Here is a 21,166-nt window from a genome sequence, read left to right on the forward strand (position 1 = left end):
TTTCCCTGAACTTAAACAGGAAAGAATTTGTGGCAGAGAGGGCTATCGATGGCAATTAGCCACGATGGTTATGCTCTGCTTTTGCAGTTAAGCAAGAATGCTCCCTGCCCTAAAGCAAGGAGGTGAGCTTTTTCTCTAATCTGCGCTTTTTTCCCTTATGGGGGACACAAGAGCCCATCTAGAGTCCTTACGTAGGTTCCCTATTGGTAGGAGAAAATAACAGAGGCCAACCATAGAATATTGAGAAGCAAAGCGGCTAGTAATCCTGATCTTTATTGAACTCTTGCAACAGGGTGCTCCCCTCATACGCAGGAAAGGAGGGGGAACCCAGAACAAAGGTGTGCCCATCCTTGTATAGACATTTTAAATCGCCCGCCCTGCAGTCCAAGACCACCCCCAGAAACATCATACATACATCACAGAAGGGGTGTAGCTCAAGATCACCCCCCAGATACATCATACTTACATCACAGAAAAGGCAGAAATCTGAGTGCATTGTTTATCTCCTGTCGTTGTCTGGCAGGTTACCTGTTAACGGTCACTTGATTGGATACCCTGGGGACCCTGGCCAGTCTTTTGTAATGATAAATACTTAGTTCCTGAGCCAGGACACAGGCTCACCCTATTCAAACACAGACATACCCTTAAGACAGGATTTGTGAAGGAAAAGACAATGGGAAGGCTTTTCCATTTTCCTTTGACCTCGCAGAGAAAACATTTGGTCAGTTTGGGAGCCAAAAATGGTTTCAGGTCAGTCTTCCTGTGCTGATCTATGTATGTGCTTGCTTGGTATATTTATGAATATTTATTATATATCTAAGACCTTAAAATTCTTATCACGAGGGAGATTCCCAAAAGGGGGGGGGGGTTAAGAGGCAAGGGGTGGCAGGGACCACTGGAGGTAAATGACTACCAGACATGGAAAGACCAGTAGCACTGGGTCAAGTTCCTCAATTTTCTTGAATTAAACTAAATAGCCTGGGATAGCTCAGCCAGTACAGCACGGGACTCTCGATCTCAGGGTTGTGGGTTCGAGCACCACATTGGGTAAAAGATTCGTACATTGCAGGGGGTTGGACTAGATGACACTCAGGGTCCCTTCCATCCCTACAGGTCTATGGTTTAAGGCAGGCATAGGCAAACTCGGCCCTCCAGCTGTTTTGGGACTACAACTCCCATCATCCCTAGCTAACAGGACCAGTGGTCAGGGATGATGGGAGTTGTAGTCCCAAAACATCTGGAGAGTCGAGTTTGCCTATGCCTGGTTTAAGGTCTCTTGCCTTTAATAAATCAATTCTAGGATTTAAGTTTTAATTGAAGGTTGAATAAGCGTGCAATGACTTTGGTAGTGTTTTATCTTCCTTTGGGGTCATGCAAACTGCTGTTCTGAATAACGCTTTTTTGCTGGGTAGGGGCACTGGGGATGAGATTTTGGAACCGAGGGGGTCTGGCACAAGAAAGTTTGGGAGCCACTTCCCACTGGTCTTTCACAACATTGGTATAAACATTATTTTCATGACCCATTAAGTCAAGAAGAAGAAGCTAAACATTGACAAGATTAAAGTAAAGTACCCTGACCATTAGGTCCAGTCGTGACCGACTCTAGCGTTGTGGTGCTCATCTCGCTTTACGGGCCGAGGGAGCCGGCGTACAGCTTCCGGGTCATGTGGCCAGCAGGACTAAGCCGCTTCTGGCGAACCAGAGCAGCGCACAGAAACACCGTTTACCTTCCCGCCAGAGTGGTACCTATTTATCTACTTGCACTTTGACATGCTTTTGAACTGCTGGGTTGGCAGGAGCTGGGACAGAGCAACGGGAGCTCACCCCCTTGCGAGGATTCGAACCGCCGACCTTCTGATCGGCAAGCCCTTTGATTTCTAAAGCTTCCTTTAATAGCCTCAGACAAGGGAATTCTGTCGGAATCCCATGGAGGACCTGGGCCGATTTGCCTCTAAATTTGTCCTCATTCCCCCCCAGGGAGGATCTTAGCAGACTGAAATTCATTCTGCCATTGGGATGCAAATGAAAAGCAGTTGGAGAATTTTATTGGGCAAAAGAGAAGCAGACAGGGGTTGCCTTTTAACCCGGTGACCCTGACACAGGAGGACCAGCTGAGGTCAAAAGCTCCTTTCATGCTCTTTAAGGGCAGACAAGTGGTTTGGAGTCTAGTTTGTTTGTTTGATAACAATTCTACACCGCTTGATTGCTGTTGTTGTTTTAAAAAAAGACCCTCAAAGCAGTTTACCAAAAAAGATAAAGCTATAAAATCAAGAAAAAATTACAATACTTTAAAACATTCAAAAATGTTTAAAATAGATTAAAACTTTGCACCAGCATTTCTGAACCTCTGGGTTGTTGTTATTTAGTTGTTTAGTCGTGTCCGCCTCTTCGTGACCCCCCTGGACCAGAGCACACCAGGCACTCCTGTCTTCCACTGCCTCCTGCAGTTTGGTCAAACTCATGCTGCTAGCTTCAAGAACACTGTCCCACCATCTCGTCCTTTGTCGTTCCCTTCTCCTTGTGCCCTCCATCTTTCCCAACATCAGGGTCTTTTCCAGAGAGTCTTCTCTTCTCATGAGGTGGCCAAAGTCTTGGAGCCTCAGCTTCAGGATCTGTCCTTCCAGTGAGCACTCAGGGCTGATTTCCTTCAGAATGGAGAGGTTGGATCTTCTTGCAGTCCATGGAACTCTCCAGAGTCTCCTCCAGCACCAGAATTCAAAAGCATCCATTCTTTGGCGATCAGCCTTCTTGATGGTCCAGCTCTCACTTCCATACATCACTACTGGGAAAACCAGAGCTTGAACTATACAGACCTTTGTTGGCAAGGTGATGTCTCTGCTTTTTAAGATGCTGTCTAGGTTTGTCATTGCTTTTCTCTCAAGAAGCAGGCATCTTTTAAATTCTTCTTTCTGGTATTTTTATTCCATCTTTCCCTCCAAGGACCTCAAGGCAGCCTACATCGTTCTCCTGCTCCTCATTGAATCCCCACAACCCTGTCAGGTAGATTAAGCTGAGAGGCAGTACCTGGCCCCCAGAGTCGTCTGGTGAGCTTCATGGCTGAGTGGAGATTTGAACCCAGGTCTCCCAGATCAGCAGACCTGCTGCACTAAACTTCCAGGTATAGAAGCCATAGGAGGGGAGCAACAGCAAGGGAGGGTTAATGCCCTACTTAGGAGCCTTCGTAAGAAGATAATAAGTGCTTACTGGATCAGGTCACCTTGTCCAGCATCCTGTTCTCACAGGGGCCAAGCAGATGGCTGTGGGAAACACACAGGCAGTATTCGAACACAGGAGCGACTCTCCCCACCTGTGGTTTGCAGCAAATGGGATTCAGAAGCCTGGATGTGGAACCATCCGATTGGCCACTGTGGGAAGATGGAGGGATCTTCTGGATTCCACCTATAGAGGTGATGGGGGAGGAAATTGGTTTGATTCCCGTTTTAATGCGAAGCTCCTTATTTGCCCCGCCTGAAACAAGGCTGGTTCCATTGTGTCCTTTGAAACCTGAACTTCCTTGAATTTTGCATCACGGTTTCCCCACAACAAGAGTGCTTGGAAAAAAGCTAATATTAAGGGCTGCATCAATAGGAGTATAGCATCTAGATCAAGGGAAGTAATAGTGCCACTGTATTCTGCTCTGGTCAGACCTCACCTGGAGTACTGTGTCCAGTTCTGGGCACCACAGTTCAAGAAGGACACTGACAAACTGGAACGTGTCCAGAGGAGGGCAACCAAAATGGTCAAAGGCCTGGAAACGATGCCTTAGGAGGAACAGCTAAGGGAGCTGGGCATGTTTAGCCTGGAGAAGAGGAGGTTAAGGGGTGATATGATAGCCATGTTCAAATATATAAAAGGATGTCACATAGAGGAGGGAGAAAGGTTGTTTTCTGCTGCTCCAGAGAAGCGGACACGGAGCAATGGTTCCAAACTACAAGAAAAAAGATTCCACCTAAACATTAGGAAGAACTTCCTGACAGTGAGAGCTGTTCGACAGTGGAATTTGCTGCCAAGGAGTGTGGTGGAGTCTCCTTCTTTGGAGGTCTTTAAGCAGAGGCTTGACAACCATATGTCAGGAGTGCTCTGATGGTGTTTCCTGCTTGGCAGGGGGTTGGACTCAATGGCCCTTGTGGTCTCTTCCAACTCTATGATTCTAAGGGGATGTGGGCGTAAAAATGCATACACCAACAAAAAAACCACACACGACAATGCATCACATCATGCAAATGAGCATTGAAATTGTGTATATCAGGGGAAATGCTAACCAGAAAGATGACCAATTTTCATGAGGACTTAATTCTGCACCGCCAGTGCATGTGGTGAACTGAATTTAAAGATTGGGAAAATGTGAGGGCAGAGACAGATTCACCCCTTTGTCCTCAGACTGCTGTCAGCTCTAGCTAAGGTGAACAATGACCAGAGATGACAGGAAGCCATTAAAACCTGGAGAGGCACAAGTTTAGTGTGGCCGCAGCTACTCTTGGGAACTCCCTGCCTATTGATATTAGGCTGTTATTCTTTTTGGCACCTGCTAAAGACATTCTTGTGTAGACAAGGCCACCCAGATGCTTAGAAAGTTGATGTGAGTTTTAATTCATTTCAGTCTGTTGTTTTAACTTTTTGCATGTTTTGAGTCATTGCTTTTAAAAATAACAATGATCATTTTATTGTTTTATCTGTTTGGAAAACTGCTTTGAGATCCTTCCTACAATCAAGCAGTAAACAAACAAACAAACAATATCTCTTCCCCACCTGGCTCCGACCCAGTAGCGCTCTTTTCATGGTCTCACCCAGTGGTTCCCAAACTTTTCTGGGCCCCTGCCCCCTTAATTCCACAAACTCATTCCCAGTGCCCTCTACCCTACGAAAAGTATTATTCAGAATAGTGGTTTGCATGCTTTGACAAAAATCAAAGCAGTAACAATTAATTGCATATTTAATCAAAATCCAGTTACAACTATTGTTGTTGTTGTTGAGTTGTTTAGTCGTGTCTGCCTCTTCGTGACCCCCTGGACCAGAGCATGCCAGGCACTCCTGTCTTCCACTGCCTCCCGCAATTTGGTCAAACTCATGCTGGTAGCTTCGAAAACACTGTCAACCATCTCGTCCTCTGCCGTCCCCTTCTCCTTGTGCCCTCCATCTTTCCCAGCAGGTGATGCCTCTGCTTTTTAAGATGCTGTCTAGGTTTGTCATTGCTTCTCTCCCAAGAAGCAGGCGTCTTTTAATTTCGTGGCTGCTGTCACCATCTGCAGTGATCATGGAGCCCAAGAAAGTAAAATCTCTCACTGCCTCCATTTCTTCCCCTTCTATTTAGAATCATAGAATCATAGAATCCTAGAGTTGGAAGAGACCACAAGGGCCATCGAGTCCAACCCCCTGCCAAGCAGGAAACACCATCAGAGCACTCCTGACATATGGTTGTCAAGCCTCTGCTTAAAGACCTCCATTTGCCAGGAGGTGATGGGCCCAGTGGCCATGATCTTCGTTTTTTTTGATGTTGAGCTTCAGACCATATTTTGCGCTCTCCTCTTTCACCCTCAATAAAAGGTTCTTTAATTCCTCCTCACTTTCTGCCACCAAGGTATAAATTCAATGAAATGGATGAATTGGCTTCAGTGATACGGCTTTTCAAAAGGTGATAATCATTTACACCTTTCGGCGCCCCCCTGCTGCCCCCTCGCCTCTTCGCGCCCCCTTAGGTAATCCCATTCCTCCCAGGGGGTGCGACTGCCTACTTGGGGAACGACTTCTGTACAAGATCTTGCTTTCTTCTTTTGCAACGAAGTCCAAGATTGCCAGAAGTCTCATTTGCAGGACCTCAAGGGAACACACAGCCAGTCTCAAGTTGAGGCCAGGCAGAAGTTGACCATCCACGAGGTGGGGGGGGCGGAAAGTCGTGCCTGGTGGGGGCAGGCGAGACCTGCACGGCCCATTTGCTGGCAAATTGATGGAGCGACACCTCGGAAAGGCCTTTTCCGACCGTTTCCTCCCGAGTGAGTACCTTCGAACCACCTGCGCAGCTAACTGTCTTTCCATCCTGATTATTTCATAAGGGGGACAGGGCTTTTTCGAAACACTCCGGCATGGTGGCTAAGGGCCTGTGAAGCATTAAACGTGGCTGAGAGCTTTTGTCTTGATTAATTCTTTAGTATTTTGTTACAGGCCAGCGCTGGGCTTGTAGAGACATCACAGCAAAAGAGGAGAGAGAGAGAGAATGAGAGAGGGGGGGGGGAGGAGAGAGAATGAATAGAAGGGAGGGATGCCAAATTGACAGTTCGTTGGAGCTGGCCATCTCTCGTGTATTTGCAAGACATAAAGAGCTAATGGCTCAGGCCAGCCTTGCCAACCTGGTGCCCTCCAGATGTTCTCGGCTACAGCTCCTATCAGCCCTGGCCAGTGTGGCGAGTGGTCAAGGATGCTGGGAGTTGTAGTCCAACAAATATCCGGAGGACCACAGGCTGTCTGCTCTTCATTTAAGGCTTCAAGAGGCAATACCAGCACTTGGAATTGGACAGCCAGCCAATACCCAGTTCTTTGAAAGACGTGATCCAGACATGGGATGCCCATGAAAATGTCGACGTCTGCATCAGCTAAAGCTTCCAGATCGTTTTCAAAAGGCAATAATACATATATAGTGCATCTTGTTGGGACGTTTCCCAGGGCATGGATAACTTCGAAGTCACAGCTGGTAAGTCTGAGGAAACGGGCAAGAAAGGCTCTCTGTGCCAAGGGAGTTGCTTGGGAGAGCCAGTGTAGTGTAGCGGTTAAGAGTGGTAGTCTCGTAATCTGGGGAACCGGGTTCGCATCTCTGCTCCTCCACTTGCAGCTGCTGGGTGACCTTGGGCCAGTCAAACGTCTCTGAAGTCTCTCAGCCCCACTCACCTCACAGAGTGTTTGTTGTGGGGAAGGAAGGGGAAGGAGATTGTTAGCCGCTTTGAGACTCCTTCGGGTAGTGATAAAGCGGGATATCAAATCCAAACTCTTCTTTTTCTTCTTCTTGGATGCCCAGTGACAGAAATGGGTCTAGGACAGGGGTGCCCTGGTCTAGGAGCATCCCAAACCTACAAATTTTGTTGTTGTTGTTTAGTCGTTCAGTCGCGTCCGACTCTTCGTGACCCCATGGACCAAAGAACGCCATGCACCTCTGTCTTCCACTGCCTCCCGCAGTTTGGTCAAACTCATGCTGGTGACCTCGAAAACACTATCCAACCATCTCATCCTCTGTTGTCCCCTTCTCCTTGTGCCCTCCATCTTTCCCAACATCAGGGTCTTTTCCAGGGAGTCTTCTCTTCTCATGAGGTGGCCAAAGTCTTGGAGCCTCAGCTTCAGGATCTGTCCTTCCAGTGAGCACTCAGGGCTGATTTCCTTCAGAATGGAGAGGTTTGATCTTCTTGCAGTCCATGGGACTCTCAAGAGTCTCCTCCAGCACCAGAATTCAAAAGCATCAATTCTTCGGCAATCAGCCTTCTTTATGGTCCAGCTCTCACTTCCATACATCACTAAACCTACAAATGGGATCCTTCAATTTCCTGATTTGGAGTCCCATCACCTCCTGGCAAATAGAAGGGGAAGAAATGGAGGCAGTGAGAGATTTTACTTTCTTCCATGATCACTGAAGATGATGACAGCACCCACGAAATTAAAAGACGCCTGCTTCTTGGGAGAAAAGCAAGGACAAACCTATAGAGCATCTTAAAAAAGCAGAGACATCACCTGGCCAACAAAGGTCCATATAAATAAAACTATGGTTTTCCCAGTAGTGATGTATGGAAGTGAGAGCTGGACCATAAAGAAGGCTGATCGCCGAAGAATGGATGCTTTTGAATTCTGGTGCTGGAGGAGACTCTTGAGAGTCCCAAGGATACCTGAAGGAGCATCTTCACCCCCATCGTTCTGCCCGGATACTGAGGTCCAGCGCCGAGGGCCTTCTGGCAGTTCGCTTGCTATGAGAAGCCAAGTTACAGGGAACCAAGCAGAGGGCCTTCTCGGTGGTGACACCCACCCTGTGGAACGCCCTCCCACCAGATGTCAAAGGGAACTACTACCAGAATTTTAGAAGACATCTGAAGGCAGCCCTGTTTAGGGAAGCTTTTAGTGTTTGATGCATTACTTTATTTTAATATTTTGTTGGAAGCCACGCAGAGTGGCTGGGGAAGCCCAGCCAGATGGGCGGGGTATAAATAATAAATTATTATGATTATTAGGCTTCAAGGTCAGGTATACCGCCTCCCTTTTTATGGGGGGGGGGTTGCGTGATGGGACCTGGACCCCTAGGAGTTGGCGCTTCTGCACATGGAAGATGGAGCAAGCTTGTTTTCTCCTGCTTCGGAGGGTAGGACTCGAACCCATGGCTTCAAGTTACAAAAAAGGAGATTCCGACTATATATCAGAAAGAACTTTCTGACCATAAGAGCCATTTGACAGTGGAACAGACTCCCTCCATAGATGCTGGACCCTCTCCTTCCTTGGAGGTTTTTAAGCAGAGGTTGGCTGGCCATCTGTCATGGATGCTTTAGTTGAGATTCCTGTATTGCAGGGGGTTGGACTAGATGACCCTCAGGGTCCCTTCCACAATTCTACAATTCTGTTATTCTAGGCAGCTTCCTCCTCCTTCCTAGCAAGAGCGTCGCAAGGCGACCCTGGCCTTGTTCCTTCTGCCTTCGTGTCTCGGAATTAAAACCGCCAGCCTTCCTTCTTCGCAAATTTACCTGACTCCATCTTGCACCCAGCAAGAGTCTTCCTCCTTCTCCTCCGCCATCAAATAATTAAGATTGTTCCTGGCATGCCATTCCTTCCCAGCCGCTTCTCCTCTCTCTCTCTCTCTCCCCCCCCCCCCCCAATTTCTCTTGCTTAAAGGAAGCGCTTGTCAAAGCCCTCAACAGCTGTTAAAAGTGAGGCGTTTAGAAATGAAAGTGCCCGAGTCAGCAAGCTCTCAAAAATCCATCGGGAGGCCTGCTTATTTGTAACGGAAGCACATCTTAATCCATGGCTGTTTTTCCAAGAGAGAGAGAGAGAGAGAGAGAGAGAGAGAGAGAGAGAGAGAGAGAGAGAGAGATGCTCTCTCTAACAGGGAGGGAGAGATGGAAGGGAGGAAGGTTTGGGGAAGCAGCCTGTCTGCCTTGTTTCTTGAAGTCTTCGGGGGTCTCTCTCGTTCTCTCTTTCTCTCTCTCTTGTGCGAGATCCACACGTCGCTGACAATTGTCAAACCAAACAGGAAAACCTTCCCCAAGCAAAAGTTTCCCGTCATTTTGGGCCTGCAAACAGCCTGCCGCCCACCCAGGTTTTGCACTAATGAGCAGGCAGGAACAGGGGGGCCTCCCGTCAAATGCACAGATCCTGCTCGTTCCAATGGGGCTTGTGCAGGAGAATTTCCCACACTGGCTGACGGTGGCCACATACGTCAGACGTGACTGTCTCTTAGCCACTCTGGAGGCTCCTGGACTCAAAAGAAATGAGGTTTCTTAGGCTGCAGCAGAAGGAGGGAGAGAGGGTCAGGGAATCTGAAAAAGTGTGCATGCACACGAAAGCTAATAATAATACTAATACTAATACTAATACTAATAATAATAATAATAATAATAATAATAATAATAATAATAATTTATTATGTATACCCTGCCCATCTGGGCTGGGCTTCCCCAGCCACTCTGGGCGGCTTCCAACAAAATATTAAAATACAGTATTACATCAAACATTAAAAGCTTCCCTAAACAGGGCTGCCTTCAGATGTCTTCTAAAAGTCTGGTAGTTCTTGTTCTCTTTGACATCTGGTGGGAGGGAGTTCCACAGGGCAGGTGCTCATAGCAATAACAAACTTAGTTGGTCTCTAAGGTGCTACTGGAAGGAATTTTTAAATTTTGTTTCAACTCAGACCAGGTTACGGAAAAGACTAGCTGTCCCTGTAAGATCAGGAATGGGGAATCTTTAGCCCTACGACGCCCCCCAGCACCAGAAAGCATGGCCAAAGGCCAGGGGTGATGGGAGTTCCATAGAATCCTAAAACTGCAGATTTGGACCCTAAAGGGTCATGTAGGCTAACCCTCTGCGGTGCAGGAATCTCAACTAATGCATCCATGACTGATGACAGATGGCCACCCAGTCTTTGTTTGAAAGAATCCGCCACCTTCTTAGGGAGACCGTTCCACTGTCGAATGGCTCTCACTGTAAGGCAGTTCTTCCTAATGGTTAGTCCAGGGGTCAGCAAACTTTTTCCAGCAGGGGGCCGGTCCACTGTCCCTCAGACCTTGTGGGGGGCCGGACTTTATTTTGGAGGGGGAAAATGAACGAATTCCTATGCGCCACAAATAACCCAGAGATGCATTTTAAATAAAAGGGCACATTCTACCCAAGTAAAAACACGGTGATTCCTGGACTGTCCGTGGACTGGATTGAGAAGGCGATTGGGCTGGATCTGGCCCCCGGGCCTTAGGTTGCCTACCCATGGGTTGGTCAGAATCTCCGGAGCTTGAAGCCATTGGTTTGGGTCCTACCTTCTGGAGCAGGAGAAAACAAGCTTGCTCCACCTTCCGTGTGACAGCCCCTTTAGAAATTTGAAGATGGCTATTGCATCTCCTCTCAGTCTCCTCTTTTCCAGGATAAACCTACCCAGCTCCTTCAACCATTCCTCATAAGGCCTGATTTCCAGACCCTTGGTCATCTTGGTTAATAATAATAATAATAATAATAATAATAATAATAATAATAATAATAATTTCCCCAGCCTCTCTGAGCGGCTTCCAACAAAATATTAAAATACAGCAATGCATCAAACATTAAAAGCTTCCCTGAACAGGGCTGCCTTCAGATGTCTTCTAAAACTCTGGTAGTAGTTGTTCTCTTTGACATCTGGTGGGAGGGCGTTCCACAGGGCGGGTGCCACCACCGAGAAGGCCCTCTGCCTGGTTCTCTGTAACTTCACTTCTCACAGTGAGGGAACCGCCAGAAGGCCCTTAGAGCTGGACCTCAGTGTCTGGGCAGAACGATGGGGGTGGAGACGCTCCTTCAGTTCTACTGGACCGAGGCCGTTTAGGGCTTTCAAGGTCAGCACCAACACTTTGAATTGTGCTCAGAAACATACTGGGAGCCAGTGTAGGTCTTCAAGACCGGTGTTATATGGTCTCGGCAGCCGCTCCCAGTCACCAGTCTAGCTGCCACATTCTGGATTAGTTGCAGTTTCCGGGTTACCTTCAAAGGTAGCCCCACATAGAGTGCATTGCAGTAGTCCAAGCGAGAGATAACCAGAGCATGCACCACTCTGGCGAGACAGTCCGTGGGCAGGGAGAGTCTCATCCTGCGTACCAGATGGAGCTGGTAGACAGTTGCCCTGGACATAGAATTGACATGCGCCTCCATGGACAGCTGTGAGTCCAAAATGACTCCCAGGCTGTGCACCTGGTCCTTCAGGGGCACAATTACCTCATTCAGGACCAGAGAGTCCTCCACACCCACCCGCCCCCTGTCCCCCCAAAACAGTACTTCTGTCTTGTCAGGATTCAACCTCAATCTGTTAGCCGCCATCCATCCTCCAACTGCCTCCAGGCACTCACACAGGACCTTCACCGCCTTCACTGGTTCTGTTTTGAAAGAGAGGTAGAACTGGGTATCATCCGCATACTGATGAACACCCAGCTCAAACCCCCTGATGATCTCTCCCAGCGGCTGCATGTAGATGTTGAAAAGCGTGGGGGAGAGGTTGCCCTCTTCTGTACACCTTGCAGCTTGTCAATATCCTTCTTAAATTGTGGTGTCCAGAACTGGACACCAGGCTCCAGGTGGGTTCTGATCAATAATAATAATAATAATTTAATAATAATTTTAAACTACAAGAAAGAAGATTCCACCTAAACATTAGGAAGAACTTCCTGACAGTGAGAGCTGTTCGACAGTGGAATTTGCTGCCAAGGAGTGTGGTGGAGTCTCCTTCTTTGGAGGTCTTTAAGCAGAGGCTTGACAACCATATGTCAGGAGTGCTCTGATGGTGTTTCCTGCTTGGCAGGGGGTTGGACTCGATGGCCCTTGTGGTCTCTTCCTGATTCTATGATTCTATGGTTCTATGATTCTATGATTCTATGATTCTATGATTCTATGATTCTATGATTCTATGATTCTAATTTATTATTTATTATTTATACCAATCCGGCTGAGTTTCCCCAGCCACTTTGTGCGGCTCAAGGCAGAATAGAGTGGCACGGTGTCTACCCTTGAACTGGACACTGATCTGGAAATTATCCTAATCACGCAATTACAGTCTGGATACGAGAGGGATGCTTGCATAATTTTAGGTACCTGTAGTTTGGATGGGGTGGATATCCTCTGCTGCCTAGTCTCACAAGGTGGAGGTGGGCAGCAGGGATGCTGAGAGATGCACAATCGCGGAACTGGACCAGACCCCAAGGTCATTTCAGTGGTTTGAAGCTCCCTCTTTTGCAAAACTGGAAAGGGAGAAATGTGCAGACATGGTGAAAACATGAAAATGTAGCAACAACAAAAGCTTCAAAGAGAATACCTGAGCCCTGCTTACTCCACCATGCAAAAGAGAGAGGTGTGTGTGAGGGGGGAGAGATTACCTGCCCCCATCACCCCTCCCCAGAGACAGCATTGTCCAGAGGAACAGAAACTTCCCAAGGCATGCAAGAGCTGGAAAAGGCAAAGGAAGAAAGATTCCCCCCTCTATTCATTTCCTCCATGCTTTCGATGCTGCATTTGAAGAGGCTGGGTTAGTTCTGAGCTCACTCAGAACTGTTTGCCGCTCCAGCCTTCAGCTCCTGGAACAAGCGAGGAAGCAAAGTGGCGCTTAGAAAGTGACACACTTTAGCATGTGCAGAGTGCATTTCGCAACCACTATTGCAACTGGGCAACTGCAGCCAGGCCCCACAGGAGTGGAAGTGGCTCCCCACTGCCAGGCATGGATGCTCAGCATTCTTGATCATTTAGTACCAAAATAACAATATTATTCATACGACTGTCCTCATCGTTTAGCCAAATTTATACACCGCTTGGTTGTACGTAGAACCTCTAAGCAGTTTACAAAAAATAAATATTGTCAATAAAAGACAAAAGGTAAAAAAAAATTGTGTGTTTTTAAAAATCAAAATCAACACTTAAACCCAGGTTAAAACCCATATCAACTTCTACATGTCTGGGTAGGCTGGCCTAAACTAAATTGTTTTAAAGGTAAAGAGACCCCTGACCATTAGGTCCAGTCATGGACGACTCTGGGGTTGTGGCATTCATCTCGCTCTATAGGCCAAGGGAGCCAGCATTTGTCCACAGACAGCTTCTGGGTCATGTGGCCAGCATAACTAAGTCCCTTCTGGCGAACCAGAGCAGTGCACGGAAACGCCGTTTACCTTCCCACCGGAGCGGTACCTATTTATCTACTTGCACTTTCACGTGCTTTTGAACCGCTAGGTTGGCAGGAGCAGGGACCAAGCAACGGGAGCTCACCCTGTCGCGGGGATTCAAACCGCCGACCTTCTGATCAGCAAGCCCTAGACTCTGTAGTTTAACCCACAGCACCACCCGTTTTAGCAGGCGCCAAAAAGAGTACAGCAGAGTTGCCTGCCCGATGTCAACAGGCAGGGAGTTCCAAAGACTAAATATTTGTGTTTACATGCTGCCCTCCCTCCTGTATGGAGCCCAGGATGGTGCTCAGTACCAGAATTTTCAACAATGATTAAGGGAGCAAGATCCACCAAGGTGAGTGGAATAGGATCCAGTGGGCCTCTAAATGTCAGTTCCATGAATCCCTCTCCTCCCTCAAAATGTTGCAAAACACGGGGGGGGGGGGGCTCGTTTCTCTGAGCTCTGAAGCGGGTTCACCAGGGAATGCCATTAAAGCAATAACCTCCAGAAGACAGATTTGCCTGTCTGCTGTTTCAAACTACTCTTAGCCATCTCACTGCCCACAAAGCCAATCAGCATTAGCAAGAGCTGTGCAAGAGATCAACTGCTGGTTCCACAACAATGAGTTTAAGTGCTTGGTTTTTAGGCTTATTTTTCCTAAGCTTTTTCTACGTATGACTTTTCTTTTCTGCTCTGCTACAGAACCTTATCTTTTAAGAGTCCAGAGGGAGGAGGCAAGGCATACTGGAAATGCCAATTTGACAAACAAACAGGCAAACTTCGGAAAGTTCAGATCATTTTCAGGTTCCCAGCACTCACTGCTTTTAACCACGGTCTGCCATCTCACTGGTGACAAAGCCAGTCAACATGAGCTCTGCAAGAGATCAGCTGCTGGCCCCAGAGTACTGAGTAGTGACGGTCACATCTGGAGTTGCTTTTTAGCCTTCCTTTCCCTTCTCTTTCTACAGACAACTTAGCTTTTCTACTCATTAATAATACTATGTTATGGAGACTTAGGACTTAGCTACAAAGCTGCAAATAAAACGCTTCACATGTGTTGTAAAGTGCAGTATACAAATGCAACACTAGATGGCGACAGTGAGCTATGTAAAATTCAATGTATTTTTCAAAACATTTTTTTAAAAAAGCATGTTCACAGCACTTTTTATATGTGTGTAGATTCCACCCTGGTGTTTTTAAGAGACAGGAGGCGAAATGTACTAAAATTGCCATGTTGGCAAAAAACACAGGCACACTTTGGAAAATTCAGATCATGTTCCTGGTAGCCTGGCCCTCTGTTCTCTCAGAATCGCCACCATAGGATTTATACCCCATTCAGGGGCATGAGTTGTGCTTAGCAGCTGTCATTGCATCCTTCGAACAGGTGTGTGGGGAGGAAATAGGGACTTGCTTTTAACACGCTTTATCCTCTAACCCTCCCTGTCATTACAGATTGCTGGAGACTCTTCTCCATCTGCTCTGTGCTGTGATAATACATTTGCACTGCAATAGCCAGCCCTAAATGGCCTCAGTCCAGTATACCTGAAGGAGCGTCTCCACCCCATCATTCTACCAGGACGCTGAGGTCCAGCTCCAAGGGCCTTCTGGCGGTTCCCTCACTGCGAGAAGCCAAGTTACAGGGAACCAGGCTGAGGGCCTTCTCAGTGGTGGCACCCGCCCTGTGGAACCCCCTCCCTTCAGATGTGAAGGAAATAAAAAGAATCCCCGCAACGGGGTGAGCTCCTGTTGCTCAGTCCCTGCTCCTGCCAACCTAGCAGTTCGAAAGCACGTCAAAGTGCAATTAGATAAATAGGTATCGCTCCGGCGGGAAGGTAAACGGCGTTTCCGTGCACTGCTCCCTCGGCCAGTAAAGCGAGATGAGCGCCGCAACCACAGAGTCGGCCAAGACTGGACCTAATGGTCAGGGGTCCCTTTACCTTTACCTTTACTATCTTTAAAAGACACCTGAAGGCAGCCCTGTCTAGGGAAGTTTTTAATATTTAATGCTGCATTGTTTTTAACACTTGATTGGGAACCGCCCAGAGTTGCTGGGGAAACTCAGCCAGATGGGCGGAGTATAAATAATAAATAATAATAATAATAATAATTATTATTATTATTATTATTATTATTATTATTATTATCATCATCATCATCATTATGTTGTTGTAGATATAATAGCGGGGGGGGGGCATAATTGCCCTACGGTATGATGAGGACATAAGAAATTCTGGGCTGCATCAATACGAGTATAGCATCTAGATCAAGGGAAGTAATAGTGCCACTGTATTCTGCTCTGGTCAGACCTCACCTGGAGTACTGTGTCCAGTTCTGGGCACCACAGTTCAAGAAGGACACTGACAAACTGGAACGTGTCCAGAGGAGGGCAACCAAAATGGTCAAAGGCCTGGAAACGATGCCTTATGAGGAACGGCTAAGGGAGCTGGGCATGTTTGGCCTGGAGAAGAGGAGGTTAAGGGGTGATATGATAACCATGTTCAAATATATATAAGGATGTCACATAGAGGAGGGAGAAAGGTTGTTTTCTGCTGCTCCAGAGAAGCGCACAGAGAGCAATGGTTCCAAACTACAAGAAAAAAGATTCCACCTAAACATTAGGAAGAACTTCCTGACAGTAAGAGCTGTTCGACAGTGGAATTTGCTGCCAAGGAGTGTGGTGGAGTCTCCTTCTTTGGAGGTCTTTAAGCAGAGGCTTGACAACCATATGTCAGGAGTGCTCTGATGGTGTTTCCTGCTTGGCAGGGGGTTGGACTCCATGGCCCTTGTGGTCTCTTCCAACTCTACAATTCTACGATTCTATGATTCTATAAGAACATCAGGCCAATGGGCCATCTAATTGAGAATCCTGTTCTCACGGGGGCTGACCAAATACCTGTGGGAAACCCACAAGGCCTGAGCACAAGAGCAAATCTACTCTCCTGTGGCTTCTAACAACTGTTATTGAGAAACACTGCTGCCTCCAACTGTAGAGACAGAGCATAGACATCAGGCCTAGTAGCTATCAACAGCCCTCTTCTCCATGAATTTATCCAGTCCTCTTTTTTATTTTAAATTAATTATTTTATTTACAATGCAAAATCATAACAAAAATTACAAACGTTGAATCCAAAATAATACTACACAAACAAGAAAGGAAAACCTCTCCATTCTGAAGGAAATCAGCCCTGAGTGCTCACTGGAAGGACAGATCCTGAAGCTGAGGCTCCAAGACTTTGGCCACCTCATGAGAAGAGAAGACTCCCTGGAAAAGACCCTGATGTTGGGAAAGATGGAGGGCGCAAGGAGAAGGGAACGACAGAGGACGAGATGGTTGGATAGTGTTCTCGAAGCGACCAGCATGAGTTTGACCAAACTGTGGGAGGCAGTGGAAGACAGGAGTGCCTGGTATGCTCTGGTCCAGGGGGTCAAGAAGAGTCGGACACGACTAAACAACAACAGTTGGTACCCACAAATCCTTTGCAATACATAGGGGTATTTTGTGGAATAATAGCAGTTTTGGGGGCTGCTGGGAATTGCAGTCCAAGACATGTGGAGGGCACCAGGTTGGGGGAAGCTGCCAGGGGGCAATGGGCTCATAAGCGTTCACTAGCCCCGCACCAAACATGGAGTGGGGAGCCAGGGGTGGGGATGTGGTGCTTGAGAATTACGTTCCCTGCGGTCATGTAGACGCAGCTCCCACCCATCCACCTGCTCCAGGTGTAGCTCTAAGCTTGCCTGTCTGGAACGGGAGTTGCCTTCCTGCCTCCGGGTCTCGTCCTTCGTCAGACAAGATGCTGAGTCAGCAGGAGCCTGCACATCTGCAGCAGAGGACCCATGCGCTGCTGATATTAATCAATGTGTTTCTATCAGACTCTGGCAGGCGCCCTGGGCCTGCAGCTGTGACAGCACCTTGGGAAATGAAGTGGAGGCAGGGGCAGAGATGCCGGAGAACAACAAAAACAGAGGCAGGAGTGGAAAGGGCCCACATTTGCTTACCCATCCCATCTTCAGCGAATACGATCGGCCGGCGCTGTTGCCGTCTCAGTTTGCAAACGATACAAAACCCAGCTTTGCATTTCCTTTGCACTGAAACGAACGTGCAATAACATAATGACACTGTGACTTGCGTAGTTTTCACAATTACCGTATTTTTCGCTCTATAAGACACAGCAGACCATAAGACGCACCTAGTTTTGGGAAGAGGAAAACAAGAAACAAAATATTCTGAATCCCAGAAGCCAGGACAGCAAACGGGATCGCTGCGCAGCTATCCCACTTGCTGTCCTGGGTTATGGGATAGCCGCGCGCAGCCTCTCCTGGGTAGGGGATGAAGGCTCCCCCAAGAGCCGCGCTCCCTTTAAAGAGCTGTGTGTGCGGCTCTTGGGGGCAGCCCTTCTCCCTCCTTGGGGAAAAGCCCCCAAAAGCAGCACACATGCTCCACACAGCTCTTTAAAGGGAGCACTGAGCAGAGCCTCCTGCCTGCATTCACTCCATAAGACGCACACACATTTCCCCTTACTTTTTAGGAGGGTGCGTCTTATAGAGCAAAAAATACGGTAATTGCGTAAATTGCAGAAGTTGCATCCTTTAGCCACAGCAGAGAGAGTGCCTTGCAATGTCATTGGGGGGGGGGGAGAATTCAAAGTGTTGGTGCTGACCTTGAAAGCCCTAAACGGCCTTGGCCCAGTATACCTGGAGGAATGTCTCCACCCCCATCGGTCCAGCTCCGAGGGCCTTCTGGCGGTTCCCTCCCTGCGAGAAGTGAGGTTACAGGGAACCAGGCAGAGGGCCTTTTTGGTGGTGGCGCCTGCCCTGTGGAACGCCCTCCCATCAGATACCAAGGAGATGAGTAACTCTATAACCTTTAGAAGACATCTGAAGGTGGCCCTGTATAGGGAAGGTTTTTTTAATGTTTAACGTAGGGTTGCCATATTTCAATAAGTGAACATCTGGAGGTGGTGGGGTTGTTGCAAATCCTCAGAAGAAGAGCTATTTCTAATGGAATTTGCCAAAATCTACACTTCTGACATGGATTGCCATACATCCAGATTTTACCAGACATTTAAGCGATTTCCACACGCACACTGTTTCTGACGACCGAATCCCAGACGTATGGCAACTCTAGCTTAATGGTCCAGATGGGTGGGGTACAAATAAATTCTTCTTCTTATTTTTTTATTATTATTTTATACATGCCACCCAGAGTGAGAGGTACAAATGAAAAAGTTGTTGATGTTAGGCATTTTGTGTTCTCATTTTGTATTTTTATGTTGTGAACCACCCTGCTTTCTTTGGATGTAGGATGGTATACAAATTTAATAAAGAAAGAAATAATAAAATAAATATGAAAATCGAAAGACCTCGGCGACCAGCCGCCACCTAATTCTTGCACCCTGTGGCGGCGCATTGACTTGCTTGCTGATCTGGGAATGACAGCCGGCTTGTGAAAGGAAATCACTCAGGCAGGACAACGCATTGCGCACTCAACAGCTTGTTACAGGAACAAGAGCCGGTGGAGATTTAAAAACACAGATTTCCATGGAGGCCGGAATTCCTCATGAAAACACCCTCTGGGATTCAACCTTAATTCCCAGGACTCGCCAGCATCCCTGTTTGCAAAGGACAGAGCTATGAGGAATGTCCCTGCTGCCCAGAGACATTTGCCTCACCTCCTTGCCACCTGGGTGGGCCAGCATCAAGGGTTTGAAGCAGGGGTCAGCAACCTTTTCCAGCCATCCCATCATCCCATCTTCAGCGAATGGTCCCTCAGACCTTGTGGGGGGCCGGACTATATTTTTGGGGGAAAAAATGAACGAATTCCTATTTCCCACAAATAACCCGGAGATGCATTTAAAATAAAAGCACACATTCTACTCATGTAAAAACACCAGGCAGGCCCCACAAATAACCCAGAGGTGCATTTTAAGTAAAAGGACACATTCTACCACAGCTGTCAACCTTCCCTTTTTTTTTGCGGGAAATTCCCTTATTCCAGCGCCGTTTCCCGCTGCTATCCTGGATTGTTAGCTATCCCATAGACTGTCCCCGGGACAGGTGAGGCTGCTGGTCCATTATTTTCGAGGCTGCTGATCCCTTACTTTCAAATCTGAAAGTTGACAGCTATACATTTTACTCATGTAAAAACACGCTGATTCTTGGACTGTTCGTGAGCCAGACTGAGAAAGCATTTGGGCCTGTGATAGGAATTTTGAGGTCTTAGATATATGTTAAATGTTCATAAGTGTACCAACCAAGCACATACATAGATCAGCACAGGAAGACCGATCTGAAATCATTTTGATTCCCAAACTGAGCAAATGTTTTCTCTGCAAGGTCAAAGGAAAATGGAAAAGCCTCCCCCCCCCCATTGTCTTTTCTTTCACAAATCCTGTCTTAAGGGCACATTTAAGATATGAATAGGGTGTGAGCCTGTGACCTGGCTCAGGAACTAAGTATTTATCATTACAAAAGACTGCCCAGGCTCCCCAGGCAATCCAATCAAGTGATCATTAAACAGGTAACCTGCCAGACAGGAGATAAACAAAGCACTCAGATTTCTGCTGTAAACCGCCTTTTCTGAGATGTAGGTATGATGTATCTGGGGGGTGGTCTTAGGTTACACCCCTTCTGTGATGTATGTATGATATATGGAGGGGTGGGTCTTGAGCTTCAGGGCAGGGAATTAAAAATGTCTATATAAGGCCTTGCACGCCATTGTTCTGTGTTCTTCCTCCTTTCCTGCGTGTGAAGAGGGCACCCTGTTGCAACAGATGAATAAAGATCAGGCTTACTAGCTGCTTTGCTTCTCAATATTCTCTGTGAAACAGCTTCATAATTGTTTCCCAAAATGAGGGCCGCCAGCTTTCATTGCCAGATTAACCGACTAAGGCTGATCCATTTGAGTTTTGAGAGCCAATGTAGCAGCGGGCCTTATGAGAGACGGCAGTCGTGAGGCAACGGCTTGTGTGGGTTCAAATCTCACCTCGGCTACCATCTCAGCAAGGGTCATGGCTGAGGTGAAATATATATTGTTCGAAGAATTCTAAGGTTTCAGATATAAATTGAACGTTCATAATTGTACGAGGCAAACACATACATAAGTATACAAACCATGTGTCTGAAATAGTATGGGAGAGCAATCCTGAAGCCATTCTGACTCTCCCAAATTGACCTGAAATATTTCTTTGCAAGGAGGAAGGAATTTGGGAAAGCCTCTCTATTGTCTTTTTGCTTACAAATCCTGTCTTAAGGGTGTATTTGTGTATTTATAGGGTGAGCCTGTGACCTGGATACAGGGACTAAAGCATTAACCATCACAAAAGAATGGCCAGGCTGCCCAGTTAATGCAATTCAGTGACCATTATCAGGTATCCTGGCAGACAGGATTTCTGCTGTAGACCGCCTCCTTCTGTGATGTGTGTATAATGTTTTGGGGGGTGGTCTTGGGCTACAGGGTGGGCAATTTCAAAAGTCTATATAAGGGCTTGCGCTCCAGTGTTCTGGGTTCTCCTCTCTCCTGCGTGTGGCGAGTGGAGACCCTGTTGAAACGGTTTCTTGAATAAAGATCAGGCTTACTAGCCGCTTTGCTTCTAAATATATTCTGGTTGGCCTCTGTTATTTTCTCCTACCGATAGGGAACCCGCTTAAGGACTCTATACGGGCTCTTGGATTAATAATAATAATAATAATAATAATAATAAATTTATACCTCACCCATCTGGCTGAGTTTCCCCAGCCACTCTGGGTGGCTTCCAATCGCGTGTTAAAAACAATACAGTGGTACCTTGGGTTGCAGATGCTTAAAGTTACGTGTTTTGGGGTTGCA

The sequence above is a fragment of the Podarcis erhardii genome (assembly GCF_964252035.2).
Source record: "Podarcis erhardii genome assembly, chromosome: 8".
NCBI classification, from domain to species: Eukaryota; Metazoa; Chordata; class Lepidosauria; order Squamata; family Lacertidae; genus Podarcis; species Podarcis erhardii.